This window comes from Aquarana catesbeiana, linkage group LG02, assembly GCF_042186555.1.
Source record: "Aquarana catesbeiana isolate 2022-GZ linkage group LG02, ASM4218655v1, whole genome shotgun sequence".
Classification (NCBI taxonomy): Eukaryota; Metazoa; Chordata; class Amphibia; order Anura; family Ranidae; genus Aquarana; species Aquarana catesbeiana.
Window position 1 is genome coordinate 715,418,673 of NC_133325.1, and position 15,565 is coordinate 715,434,237.

Consider the following 15,565-nt stretch of genomic DNA (forward strand, 5'->3'; position numbering starts at 1 on the left):
GCAATATAGTTTCCTCAGGAGGATCTATGGAGGTGAACATTGCACAATTGCTCATCCAACATCAAAAAGAAGTTTCAACACACCAATTTGTGCCCCCAGAAGGGGCAGTGAAAATACCACTGAGCATGCCTAAAAGATCTATTTGAATGTTCCCAAAGTGTGTGCCTGTTTGGAGCACAGATATAAGTGGCTGTCTGTCTGCCAAATTCACAACTTTGTGTTGGGTACTATCTGCACTCTTTGGGAACAAATTTGGGCTCATCATGTGCCAATAGTGTCCAATAAAAAGATACCAACAGACAGTCACTTATACAGTTTTGCTCATAAGTTTACAGACCCTGGCAGAATTTATGATTTCTTGGCCATTTTTCAGAGAATATGAATGATAACAAAAAAACTTTTCTTTCACTCATGGTTAGTGTTTTTGGCTGAAGCTATTTATTATCAGTCAACTGTGTTTACTCTTTTTAAATCATAATGAGAACAGGAACTACCCAAATGACCCTGATCAAAAGTTTACATACCCTAGTTTTTAATACGGTGTATTGCCCCCTTTAACATCAATGACAGCTTGAAGTCTTTTGTGGTATTTGTGGATGAGGCTCTTTATCTTCTCAGATGGTAAAACTGCCCAGTCCTCTTGGCAAAAAGCCTCCAGTTCCTGTATTATCTTGGGCTGTCTTGCATGAACTGCACGATTGAGATCTCCCCAGAGTGGCTCAATGATATTGAGGTCAGGAGATTGAGATGGCCACTCCAGAACCTTCACTTTATTCTGCTGTAGCCAATGACAGGTCGACTTGGCCTTGTGTTTTGGATCATTGTCATGTTGGAATGTCCAAGTACGTCCCATGCGCAGCTTCCTGGCTGATGAATGCAAATGTTCCTCCAGTATTGTTTGATAACATACTGCATTCATCTTGCCATCAATTTTGACCAAATTTCCTGTGCATTTGTAGCTCACACATCCCCAAAACATCAGCAATCCACCTCCGTACCTTTCATCATTGGCCTTGTTGACTCCTCTCCAAATGTAGCATTTGTGGTTATGGCCAGGAAGCTTAATTTTGGTCTGGCAACTCGACCATGCAGCCCATCTTTCTTCAAGTGCCTCTTTATTGTGCATCTTGAAACAGTCACACCACATGTTTTCAGAGAGTCCTGTATTTCACCTGAAGTTATTTGTGGGTTTTTCTTTGCATCCCGAACAATATTCTTCGCAGTTATGGCTGAAATTTTAGTTGGTCTATCTGACTGTGGTTTGGTTTCTACAGAACCCCTCATTTTCCACTTCTTGATTAGAGTTTGCCAATCAGCAGTGTTCATTCTCAATTCCTAGGATGTCTTTTTATATCCCTTTCCTGTTTTATACAGTTCAACTACCTTTTCCCGCAGATCCTTTGACAATTCTTTTGCTTTCTCCATGACTCAGAATCCAGAAACGTCAGCGCAGCACTGGATGAAAGGTGCAAGGGTCTGTCAGGAGTCCAGGAACTCATTGACCTTTTATACACACACACTAATTACAAGCAAACAGATCACAGGTGAGGATGGTTACCTTTAACCACTTCAGCCCCAGAAGATTTGGCTGCAGAATGACCAGAGCATTTTTTGCGATTCAGCACTGCGTCGATTTAACTGACGATTGCGCGGTTGTGCGACGCTGTACCCAAACAAAATTGACGTCCTTTTTTTCCCCACAAATAGCGCTTTCTTTTGGTGGTATTTGATCGCCTCTGCGGTTTTTATTTTGTGCGCTATAAACAAAAAAAGAACACAATAAAACACAATATTTTGTACTTTTTGCTATAATAAATATGCCCGTTTTTTTTTTTTTTAAAAAGCAAATTTTTTCTCAGTTTAGGTCGATATGTAATCTTCTACATATTTTTGGTAATAAAAATCGCAATAAGCGTATATTGATTGGTTTGCACAAAAGTTATAGCGTCTACAACATAGGGGATAGATTTATAGCATTTTTATTATTATTATTTTTTTTTACTAGTAATGGTGGCGATCTGCGATTTTTATCACAACTGCGACATTAAGGCGGTCACATCGGACAAATTTGACACATTTTTGGGACCATTGGCATTTATACAGCGATCAGTGCTATAAAAATGCATTGATTACTGTAAAAATGTCACTGGCAGTGAAGGGGTGGTTAACACTAGGGGGCGATCAAGGGGTTAACTGTGTTCCCTAGTGTGTGTTCTAACTGAAGGGGGGATGGGACTAGCTAGGGGAAGAAATAGATCAGTGTTTATACTTTGTATGAACACACGATCAGTCTCTTCTCCCCTCGCAGAACCGGGATCTCTGTGTTTAACACAGAGATCCCGGTTCTCGCTGTGCCACGAGCAAACGCTCTGGGGGAGATCAGCGGGCACGCGCTCGCCCCTAGTGGCCACAAATAGAAGCAACGTAACATGACGGCGATTCGTGCAGCCGAGCCATGTTGCCGCAGTGCAACTTCGGCGGCTGGTCGGCAAGCGATTAATAACCATTCAAACCCCTTTGTGTCAACTTGTGTGCATGTTATCAAGCCAAAATCACCAGGGTATGTAAACTTTTGATCAGGGTCATTTGGGTAGTTTCTGTTGCCATTATGATTTTTAAAAAGTAAACACAGTTGTTTACTAATAAATGGCTTCAGCCAAACACTAATCATGAGTGAAAGAAAAGTTTTTGTGTTATCAATTCATATTCTCTAAACAATGGCCAAGAAATCATACATTCTGCCAGGGTATGTAAACTTATGAGCACAACTGTATTTGTGCTCTATATAGGCAACCACTTTGGAAATCAAGTAGATCTTTTAAGCATGCTCACTTACCACGGGCTTTGAAAAATATACCAGGTGCTTCCACTGGCCCTTGTCGTGGGCAATAATTGTCCCACTGATTCCTCTTTTTGATGGTCAAAAGGGCAGTATTGCAATATTAACCTTCCTCTAATTGCCCGAGCAATCATTACTGTAAAACATGTCAAGAAAAAGACTACTTCCATCATATGATTGACTGACTGTAACACTGAAAAGACGGACAGTATGCCTAATAATATGATATAGCATACATTTAGGGATTTACTTATATTTAGAAGGTTTTTATGTTCAATGTCCAAGAAATCATGTTTAATGCAATAAGCATGTCCTTCCATATGGTATAAGGAATTTTATGAAATTGTATAATTTTAAAAAATGTCAACTTTTAAAAAAAAATGATAAAATTGTAATATTGTGTTAAGTGTATTGTTTGGCATCTGAAAAGTCCCTAGGCATCCTGTATCATAATAAGTAATTCCCTAATGTTACCGAGACATGGTGCCACAACCCATCTGTGAGTTACATTGTTAAGTTTGAATCTTATTAATTTAAAGACAATCTGTCCTGAATAGGCCCACTTATACTCTGTTTCACAGCACTGTTTCCCTGCTCCATTGCAGGAATTGTATGATGCTTCCAGGTATGGGGCAGCTTGTGAAAGATTATGTCATTTGTTCTGAGTCCCTTCAGGAAAAAGAAAATTATACAAAGCATTATAACCCGTATCAAATCAACTTTCAGTGTTTTGCCTACTTTGAGCTGATAATAGGTGGATTCTATGGGTTACTACAGACCACAGCAGTGAAATAATAGAGTGTACAAAACAACAACAACATTGATGTCACACTGACCTTAAAATTTGTAAATGATTCCTGTCTAAATGATCCTTGATCCTGAGAGTAGCCTGAAGACATGGCAACTCTACTGAAGGCATTTGGAGAGTCAGTAGTAAAAGCAAAACTGCTCTAAAATGCGGAGAGATTAAAAACACGTATATCAGTGCCATCTTCATCTAACTCCAGTACAGTAAAATTAAATATAACCCAAAGTCTTACAATGTTCTGATCATAATGAAAATTGTACATTTATTTTGCAAGATGATAGCTATATGTCATTTTAACCCATAATGCTTTATTAGTCATTTTGTTAGTAATCAGGGCTGTATACCTCTTGCTATGTTGCATGAATAAAAAGGCGTGATCACTAGATAAAAATCAAGTGAGGATGAAGGCAATATAATTAATACAAATAGACCCAGACATTAGTATGTATTGATAACATTTAATGTATATTTAACCAGAGTCATGGTTACTGGAATTTGCAGGTCTTATCATGCATTGTTACGATCAACATTCCCTGAATGCAGTTCCCCTTTCTCACCACAAGATGGAGCTTCTTTCGGACTTAGAGCTTCAGATTTACTCACAACTGGAGCACTGCATGTTGGAAGATGTAGTTTGGGCCAGGAGAAATGCCAATACCATACAGATAAAATAAACTATAGGACCCAGTGTGCCTGGAGGTAGAAGGAGCCAGATAAAAAGAAAAGCCTGGAAAAGAGCAGGGACAGTTGGAAGATAGCTGCCGGTGTGTGAAGAAGGGAAGAATCTGTTGTGGAGAGAGGAGAGCTGAGGATTCCGGTTAGAGACTTGGTGCTGTATCGTTGGCAGGGACAGTCAGCTCCAGAGAGTGTGGCGATCTGCTGCATTCCGTTGGACTGGGATAAAGACTACTCTGTCAAGTTCCATACTGGGGCCTATCACTTGTGCTGTCAGGGGATCTGGAGTGCAGATTCCACAATAGTTGATTGCTGCTGTTGCCAAAAAACTGCTGCTGCATCACAGAGGCCAAGACTCATCGGATTGCTACAGGAAGCTGCATGGAACCAACATCATCTTAAAGGGAACCCCTGTTTGAAAAGGAAGCCTGCTTCTAAAAATACAGGAGAATCTTACTGTTCTTTTCCTCCATTTACATCTTCCCCTTGCTTTCTACTGATCACTGCTAGTCATGTTGGCCAGAGTATATACTTTCTATCAAATCTCAGAGGCCTAACACTTGTTTGGCCCCTCCCATTTCAGTGCTCCAAGAAGCTCATTGTTACCCAGAACTGTCTCATTGCTTGCGGAGATATCCCTCTCTCTAACAAGTGTGCCAACATCTTCAAGGTCCCCAGCGTAGCCGGCAAAAGACTAACCTTAAAGACTGGGCATCATTCACCTGCTATTGAGCACAGTTTTCAGTACCTTCATATTTCTCTGTTTTAGGAAGGCCTAGGCTTAGCTCCCTCACCTCAACTTAGCCCTGATCTGCATTGGTACCAGTCTGTCATTGCCCTATGCTACTCATTTAGTGAGGGAAGCTATAGTTTATGTTGGTTCATTTTGAACGTGAGGTAACACCCTAACCATATCAATCAAAGCCTTGTAATAGTGTATGCTGCAAAGATTTCTTCACCATTATACTCAGCTTGTCTGAACATTAATTGACAATATACCATACTTTGTTACTTTACCACAAGGTCTCAAGTCTCATTTCAGAGGTTAAAGTGGTTGTATAGTCTATTTTTTAACTTTTACCTACAGGTAAGCCTATAATAAGGCTTACCTGTAGGTAAAAAAAATATCTCCTAAACCTGTACGGTTTAGGAGATATTCCCCTTGTTATGAGCCGCTGACTGCAGCAGCGCATGCGCACTGGGGATTCTCGGCTGAAGGCCCGGCAGCTGCTGGATCTTGTCGGGAAAGAAATCTCCCGCGCGCATGCTCGGGAGTGACGACGTTGCGGCTTCAGCCACTCACAGCGCTGGCGCCACGATACCCGGAAGACGCGCCGAGGCAACATGTCAGCTACCTCGGCGTGGACCAGGTAAGACACCGACCGACGCCTCGTTCTAAGGTAAGTATTTCATAATGAGCTAGTATGCGGTGCATACTAGCTCATTATGCCTTTTGCCTTACAGGGGTAAAAAAAAAAAATGTCAGCGGGTATACAACTGCTTTAAGGTTAGGTTCACATCTGTGTGTAATGATCACTGCATGAACGCATCTGTTCCCGCAGCCGCAACCACCCACACAGAAAAATGCAGGAGCGGTGTGCAGATGCCATTAATGCTAATTGCATGCCGCAAGCACTGGAAATCGCACCCACACTAGAAACCGCACTGCTCTTGCGGTTCCCATGTGGGCTGCAATTTCTAAAATGCTACAGGGACCTTTCCCCTGCATTTCAAATAAATGGGTTGTCGTGCCCGCGCAAAACGTGGCCCGCTGAGCCACACAGATGTGAACCTAACCTAAGGCATTAACAAAAAATTAAGGTGTCAGTAGTGCTGAGGTCTTTGTCAAGGTAAGAACAAAGGACCTGACATAAACAGCGGCTGCTGTGGGGTTAGTGACTGGTGTGACACTTTACAAACTCTTTGAAGAGGAATGCTATAGGGGTTTGATAGCCTGTCAAACGTTAAAATAAAATTTCCTTCAAAAGAAGTCTATGGGCATGCTATAGCAGCCTAAAGGGTAATGCCACTTTCGTGGGAAAAAAATATAGGAAGTAAAACAAAAATAATATACAGTAGCATCTACATTTGCTACTGAAGCCATCTACACAATAGCAGATCTTTACAGAAAGCTACAAAAGGAGTTTTCCTGTGCCTGGCAGGTTCCCGCAACAGGGACTGTGTACACTCTTCAGGAGAACACACCTTCAGCTCTCCACGCTATGTCCACAAAAGAAGCATGCTCTCTAGAATCTTATCTTTTCTGTACCTCCAAAGTCTGCCAAAGAAGAGCATAAGTCAGTCTACTTGGAGACCATGCTGCTTGCTTGTAACCAGGGCCACTGTTAGGAAATACAAGGCCGCGTACAGCCTACCCCCCACCCCCTGTGTGAAAATATCAAAATTATATTTTCACAAAAAATACATGAAAATCATTAGTGGACACAAACATTCTGTCTCACTCAAAAAAAAAAAATCACCTGCCTAGCACACATCAAACTTTCTATCCTAGAACAAACCAAATCCCCCTCCCAGCACAAATCTTTCCCTCTCCAATCTCGTACCCCATAAACAAGGAAAAGGGGCGCCTCTGAGTATATATCAATAAACATTTATTTCAACAAACAATATCCACTCACATGGAAGACTGTAGTGTTACGTTCCGGTGCGTCTCTGAGCAGAGGAAAAACTGGAGGACCACAAGTCTCAGCAAGTCCGTGCAGTGCTGATCCCACATCGGATCCTGACGAGGATGGATAGTGGTAGCTGGACACAGCAGGGGCTCCCTCAGGTCTCCAGATGGCACTTCCGGGTTGGGATGGGTTAAAATAACACAGACCCACTGTCTGCGGGTTCCAAGGATGGGGTTAAGAGGACGCCAAGGCCGATCGCCGGGCGTGCTGCAGAGTATGGTGAGGCTCGTCTGGCTCCGTGGATGGAATAGTAGCGGCCGTATAGGGAGCCAAAACGAGGCCTGGAGGGCAAGCACAGCGCGGCGCCGGGCTGTGACGTCACAGCTATGCGACGCGTTTCTGAGTCTGCGCGCTATTGGTGGCAAGAATAGCGGCACTCCTTTCTCAAGCATGAGGGGCGGGTGTTATGGCAGTCATTTTTGTAGTCTTGGAGGGGGCGGGGCAAGGGATAATAAGCGATACACTACAACTAGAGGCAATACTGGACATAATACATATGGAAGTGGAGCACAAATTAAGAAATAAATAAACTGGAAGTTAATGAAGGAAGTTTTAAAAGGACAATAGCATAAGTTATACATATATGTATATATAGGAAACATGCACACATACAGATATGTATAAAGGTAAAGGCAAGTACGTATCCACGGGCAGGATAAACCTAGTACATAAACATTTAGCGTGAACCATGAATAAAAACATACATATATATCTATTAAAAGGCAAAACATAAGTTTAAAATTAATTAAAATTAATATGCGAATACAATACGCGAATACAGGATAAAAAATATATAATAAAAAATATATAGGATACAGAGGAAAATTAAAAATTGGTGATTATGCGAACATGAATATTGATGGACACCATTAATATAATTAACGGTGAACACAGTCCACAGGGGAAATAATGGGAGGGGAGGGGGGAAAATGGAAAGGGAAGAGGGGGGGGGGGGGGGCAGCAGGAAATGTGGATAGGGGCGCTGTGTGTATAAAGTGCAATGCGATATTCAGTAAGAGCGATCCCTGGTCTCATGTGCTGTATACTGAGTGCAGAGGAACGCTGTTCTGACAGGAGGGAGAACACCTCCTGCTGGATGTTTCCTCTCTGCCTCTTCTGTCTCTGCTCCTGCCTCCCGTCTCCCATCCCCAGCTGAGAGTATGGGCTAGGGCAGGGGAAGGAGCTCAGCGGCAGCCAGCTCATCATCCAAGGAAGGGATGGCCTGGGCCCCCTGTGTCTCACACCCAGCAAACCAGCTTTCAGTTGCTGGGTGAGAGACACGCAGGGCATTGTTCTGTCATCAGTTCTTCTCTGCTCCACCGATCCTCCTGCTGTCCGGGCCCCCCTGTGTGCCGGTGCCCCCTTCAGGTGGACCGGTGGTCCTCCCCTATCATCAGCCCTGCTTGTAACATTGCACATTCTCCAGAAACTGTTTTCCCTCATCTCTGCTTCCACAAACCACATACAGCCCCAGTCTTCCCCCAAGAGTCCACCACCACCAGTTCCATGATGGGACAGCATACTGGATACATATGATTACAGAGAACACAACATACTGGATACATATGATTACAGAGAACACAGCATACTGGATACATATGATTACAGAGAACACAGCATACTGGATACATATGATTACATTATGATAGGAAAAATGGCTATGGCTGCATTCATGAGGAGAGAGAACATGGGGTAATCGGGCTTGGAATAGGAGAGTATAACCTTCCTACACACAGGATACATCATTTAAAGCCACCTTCATTCTGTTTGCTGATTTACCTTTCCACAAGGAGGTCCTTTATTATATGAGGTTTGACATGTTTCACCTAAAACAAAAAAAATCAGAAGACATTATTATGCATTGATCCCTGTTCCAAAGACATCATGCTTAGTACACAATATTTAAGTGAAAATAAAACTCCTGCACTGTCACCAAATTATGATATGGAAATAACAAAATATTTTAAAATAATTACCGGTACACCAAGCTGCTGATGACACTTTTCATGTGCTCCCACATTCAAAATAAAAATCAAGGCTATATATAATGCTGTGCTGCTTACAACCTACAAAACAGTCCTGTATGTGAAAAAAAACAATACAGATGCAAGGAGTCTATTCAATAGTACACATTTGTGAGCTAAAGTCCATTAGGTCCATTAACAAACAAATAAATAAAAACTTTTACCAAGGTCAGTGATCTGACAACTCTGGTGCTGCACAGCAAACCAAATCACAGGTGCCTCTGTGATAATAATGCCCCCACCTTAACCACCTCAGCTCTGGAAGGTTTTACCCACTTCCTGACCAGGCCATTTTTTGCAATATGGCACTGAACTGTTTTAACTGACAATTGCGCAGTCGTACGATGCTGTACCCAAATAAAATTGATGTCCTTTTTTTCCACACGAATAGAGCTTTCTTTTGGTAGTATTTGATCACCTCTGCGGTCTTTATTTTTTGCACTATAAACAAAAAATGACTGACAATTTTGAATAAAAAAACAATATTTTTTAATTTCTGCTATAAAACATTCCCAATAAAATATTAAAAAAAAAAAAATCTAATTTCTCCATCAATTTAGGCCAATATGTATTTTGCTACATATTTTTTGTATAAAAAACCCCGAAAGGGTATATTGATTAGTTTGCACAAAAGTTACAGCATCTACAAACTATGGGATATATTTAGGGACTTTTTTAAAAATAGTTTTTACTAGTAATGGCGGCGATCAGCGATTTTTAGTGGGACTGTGACATTGTGGCAGACAAATTGGACACCAATTGACACTTTTTGGGGACCAGTGACACCAATACTGTTGTCAGTGCTAAAAAAAATGCACAGTATAAATGACACTGGCAGGGAAGGGGTTAACACAAGGGGCGATCAAAGGGTTAAGTGTGTGCCTGGGAGGTGCTTTATAACTGTGTGGGGAATTGATACAATGGAGGAAAGGAGAGATCGGGTTTCAGCTTAGCTGAGACAGAAGATCTTTTTTGCTCCCTGACAGATCAGCGGTTTGCCTTGTTTACATAGGCACACCGTTGCTCAGTCTCTGCACAGAATGATCGGCGGGGTCACGGCGACCATCGTGGCCACCGGGCCCGCTGATTGGCTCCCGCTGTGTCCAATCATAGCGGGAGCGGCAATCTGGTGGCGTGCCCCCTACACCGCGTGCACAATATCACGTACAGGTACGCGATTTTGCGCAGCCAGGCCACCCTGTCGCAGTATATATGCAGTGGGCGGTCCGGAAGCAGTTAAAGAATGGACCTATATGAGACTACAAGTCTTATATGGAAAACCCGTCATGGGGTAACAGGTCGGTCTGTTGCCACTCTTCAGAAATCCAACAAAACAATATTCACCAAGAGGCTGGTCCGTTCACCAAGCAGCTGGAAATGGGCTCAAATCATAAAAAACCGCCATAGTGTATGAATATTTATTAAATTTTTTGCATTTACCATACATTTGCATAAAAGGTCAGCACAGTACATCAAATGTTGCATCAGGCTTAAAAGCATTACCTTAAAACGTTTGTTAACCTAAAATAAAAAAATAAAAAATTGGATCCTGTTCCCTTAAAGCATGTTATACAGCACAGTGCTTGTGCTGTGTAATTTGGCCCCCTGTAACACCTAAAAAATTTGGCTGATCCTGCCTGGCTATACCCGCACCCCTTTAAGCTGACCATGGTGTATCATGGCTGCTGAGCCCTGACACCATGGTCAGCTTACGGGCCTCCGTCATCCACAGCTCTCCTCTCTTCCTCTCCCCCCCCCTCCCTGCCTGCCTGTCAGCTCCTGTGTCAGTGAGCGCCCCCTCCTGCTGCTGAAATAACATTTCATAGTTTATACAATCCTCCTCGTCTCCTAAGAGTATGTCCCCCGTGTGTGTTTTATTAAAATAAGTCGTTCTTTACCTTATCTCAGAGCGCCAGTCAGCGCTCACGTGACCCGCCGGCTCTCTCCTCCCCTCCAGACTAACGTCAGCGGGGGAATCTGGGCCCCGAGGGCTACATCTGTTAGAAAGGGGGAGGAAAGAGCTGACGGGACACGCGAATGGCGATCGGCGCTCCGAGATAAGGTAAAGAAGGGCTTATTTTAATTAAACACACGCACAGGGGGACATATCCTTAGGAGACAAGGAGGACTGTAAAAACTATGAAATGTAGGTTAACAACCACTTTAAGCTACCCTAATTTCAACTTTCCCTTTGAAATGGCAACATTTCATCAAAATAGCATTTTTTTTTTAGTGAAATCTCTCTATTGAAAAGTAGGCAAATGATCTTCCAAGTCTGCCAGCAGTTTGCCCCAGGATAGATGAATTTTATATACTGTGGATGGGCGGCACATGCAGGCAAAGTGATGTACCCCTACGTAGCTGCCTGATTCTGGGTTTAGGGTGCACACGTGCGCCCCTCGCCCAACACCCCTGCTGTAATTGTAAACAGCAGGAGTCTGTCAGTGGGCCAATGATTAAGGGCCGCGACCTGCTGTGTCCAATCACAGCCCAGAGCCCAGTGACAAATAACACAGGGCTCTGTACAGAGTGAACGTTCTCCCTTTTTCTTATCCCTGCAAAGCAGGGATAGGAAACAAAGAGGTCTTTAGTAAAAAAGCAGCACACATTACACATTGTTAGGCACACTGTTAACTCCTTGATCGCCCTAGATGTTAACCCATTCCCAGTCAGTGTCCTTAGGACAGTGTATATTATTAGCATTGATCACTGTATTAGTGTCACTGGTGATGTCAGTTGCAGTTAGCCAGTCCCCCCCCCCAGCTTAAGTGCCAGATTTCCCACCGTACTCTGATTATAAATCACCGATCACCGTCATTAGCAGTAACAAAAAAAAAATTCTTATATATACACAATGCCTTGCAAAAGTATTCACCCCCCCGGCTTTTTACCTATTTTGTTACATTACAGCCTTTAGTGTTTTTTTAAATGTATTATGTAACAGCGCTCGAGCCCATAAAATAATTCATTCATAAAAATAGTCAATAAAAAATAGTCCAATGCTATATAGTAAAAATGTAAAAGTCTATTGTTTATAGATCATCCGTGATGGGAATGGATGTGGGAGCCAGGGGGATCTCTATAGACACAGTACTCAGGGCAGCTTCCTGTTGAGTGAAGTCAGCTCTCCATAACAGTCATAAGAAACAAAGAGAAAGCGCCTCTTAAGTATAAGTGTTTATTAAAGTATAAAAAGCACACATAAGCACTTACATCAAGGTTGGTGGGTAACAGCTTCCAAAGAGAACAAATCTAGGTATCGTCAAACATCCAGTGTGAATGGCTTAGATGTGAACCGGGCGGATGGCCGCGGTCCTCCGCACGGAGAAGCCGGCTGCAGTGTGGTAAGGCTGGATAGACACTTCCGCGTTCCAGCGAGGCACACGTGGGTATTGACGTCACTCGGGTAGTTCAAGTTAATGGGAATCCACTACGCGTTTCTGAGCATGCGCGAGGCTCACAACGGGCATGTACGCTCCTTTATCAAGTGTAAATAGGATGGGAAGCAAAGAAGCTTAAATAGCTCTGCATAGGGGACCAGTAGTTGCTCGAGCCAATTGGGGGGAAGGGGCGTATATGTGGAAGATAAATAACAATAAAACGGATTGATTCTCTATGGATAACAGTGCAATATACATTATAGGATAATGGAACTTATCACAAGACATTCCATATAAGGATAAAAATAATAATAATGATAATAGATGGATGGATGGATAATAATGTATGAACAATAGTGAAAATTAAAAAATTAAACAATAAAGTTTAAAAAATAGAAGATTATTATTATATATCTGTTACTGTATCTGATAGTCATACAAACAACTAATAATCTACCATGTATAACGATAAATTATCTCAAATAATTAAAAATCACAATGAAAAATAATGAAAAATAAATAATAAAAGAGAAAAATATTAATTAGGTAATCTTATTAGCTGTCATATTGTAGAGGGCCCTCAGTTAAAATACAGTGGAAAGTGGCCATCGTAAATGAAATAATAATAGATGTGATAAAAACAATGAAAATAAGGGGGAGATAAAACATATACTGTATGTAGTCTCACAACACATCTGTACAGCATGTGTTGTTATATCAGTACAGGGAAGTGTGATGCAAACAGTTGCAGATTAGATTATATGTTATAAAATGTATTATTAAATTATATTATATAATAGTATTGACCTCTAATTCCTCATTTAACCCATTGGGTGCCAAAGTGTCTAAAATATAAATCCAAAATGTTTCACGCTCACATAATTTGGAAAAGCGTTCAGCCTCAGATAATTTGCGTGGTATGGATTCAATTACCCATACGCCAGCAGTAGATTGGTGATGGTGTTCGAGAAAATGTCGAGGAACGCTGTGTATGTCACAGCCTTTTTCTATAAAACGGCGATGTTTGCCAAACCGTTGTCGCAGGGGACAGATGGTGCGTCCAACGTACAATAATTTACACGGACATGTTAGATAGTAGACCACGTAGTCAGTTGAGCAGTTATAAAAACCTTCGTCTTATTCTTGTGTTGGAAGCTACGTTGGCCATGTCTAACAAAGGCGCAGGTCTTGCATAAGGCTTTATTACACCTATACATACCAGTAAGTGGAATGAGACAAAGAGTATTCTTTGGTTTGGTGGTTTTTAGTCTGCTAGGTGCTAGTTTATTTTTTAATGTTGGGGCCCTTCTATAGGTGACCTTCGGTTTATCACTGAGATCATTATTAAGAAGGGGATCCTGTTTAAGGATATTCCAATGTTTTTGGAATATGGATTCCATTCTTTTGTGCTCATTGTGATATCTGGTAATAAGCCGAACAGTGCCATGGTCAGATTGTTTTAATGCCTTAGGCCTTTTGCCGGAAAGGTAAGTTGTGTGTGCTTGATCCACCAACCTTTCAGGAAACCCTTTTTCTAGGAATTTGACATTATCCATTTGACATTAATGGAGGGGTCAAGAGACAGAAAATGTTGGACTGCCATTAAGCCTATCTGATGGGGGATGGACGTATACAGGGAGTTAACGTCCAAGGAAAGCCAAGAGTAGCTGTCTTGCCATCTATAGGGTGCCAGAAGTTCCATGAGGTGTATCGAATCTCGAACATAGGATGGAAGGTCCTGGGCAAGGGGCTGTAAAAATGAATCAACATATTGAGAAAATCCACTCGATATTCATGGAAGCCACGATAGGTCTGCCAGGGGGGTGGGAAGAATTTTTATGTATCTTGGGCAGATGATAAAAGTAAGGTGTGCTGTGCATGGCACTTTGTGCGTCGGAACAGGCCACACAAGTTCAGAATTGACGCGATCGGATTTTGTTGTCGGAAAATTTTATAGCCTGCTCTCAAACTTTGTGTGTCGGAAAATCCGATGGAAAATGTCCGATGGAGCCCACACACGGTCAGAATTTCCGACAACACACTCCGATCGGACATTTTCCACCAGAAAATCCGACCGTGTGTACGGGGCATAACAATTCTGAGAAAATTAGGCTGGTTTACTAAAAGGATTTTTTTTTTATGTGCAGATAAAATACATAAATAGGTATTTTTCTTTTCACATGATTTGATAATTATAGCGAACATTCTCAACTCCAGAGTAAATCCACCTCAATATGTCCAAATTCTGAGATAATAACACAGAAATCCTATATATGAAGAAAAAAGTACTAAAATATCTGAGAATATACACATAAAAAAGTGTGAAGATTTAAGAATAAATAAAATGGGACTTTAAAAGTAGGACTGAAAAATTTCAGACAATAAAATAATAGAAATCAATATAAAAGTCTTTTAATGGGCTAAATAACATTTACAAAGTAATTTTTCATAAAAGCATGTAAAAACATAAAAAAAGTTTGTGAACTCCTAGAAAATGTTCTAGATTTCTGCATAAATGGTTTATAAAATGTGCCCTGAAGTTTAATAATAAGCAAAAACAATCTTTGCATTACATGCAGCTTATCTAAGCCCCCCCCCCCCCCCCTCGGGGTAACACCAAGGCAAACAGGAATGGTGCTTATTGTGGGTTACAACAGTAAAAAGTTGCCTGTCTCAACTTTGCTAAAGACCACTTGGGAGTGTAAAACTAATACTAGAACAATGGCGTAACAAAAGTTGTGCTTTTCGGTGAACAAATAGTTAGGCTACTGAAAAAATATTTGCATATTTACAAAAACTCATCTCAGCTGGAAAAGCATGGAAAAGGGAGTACAATTTTATGTATGTGTAGCTGCTGACTTTTATTTTTTTTGCTGGGGGGGTATCTCCGCTTTAAGATCATGGAGTGGCCTAGTCAGTCTCCAGACCTTAATTCTATAGAAAATCTATGAAGGTAGCTGAAATTTTCGAGTTGCCAAGAGACAGCCAAGAATCCTTAAGGATTTAGAAAAGATCTGTATAGAAGAGTTGACCAAAACCCCTCCTGAGATGTGAGCAAACCTGATAACCAACTACAAGAAATGTCTTATCTCTGTGCTTGCCAACAAGGGTTTCTCCACCAAGTAGTAAGTCATGTTTTGCTTGGG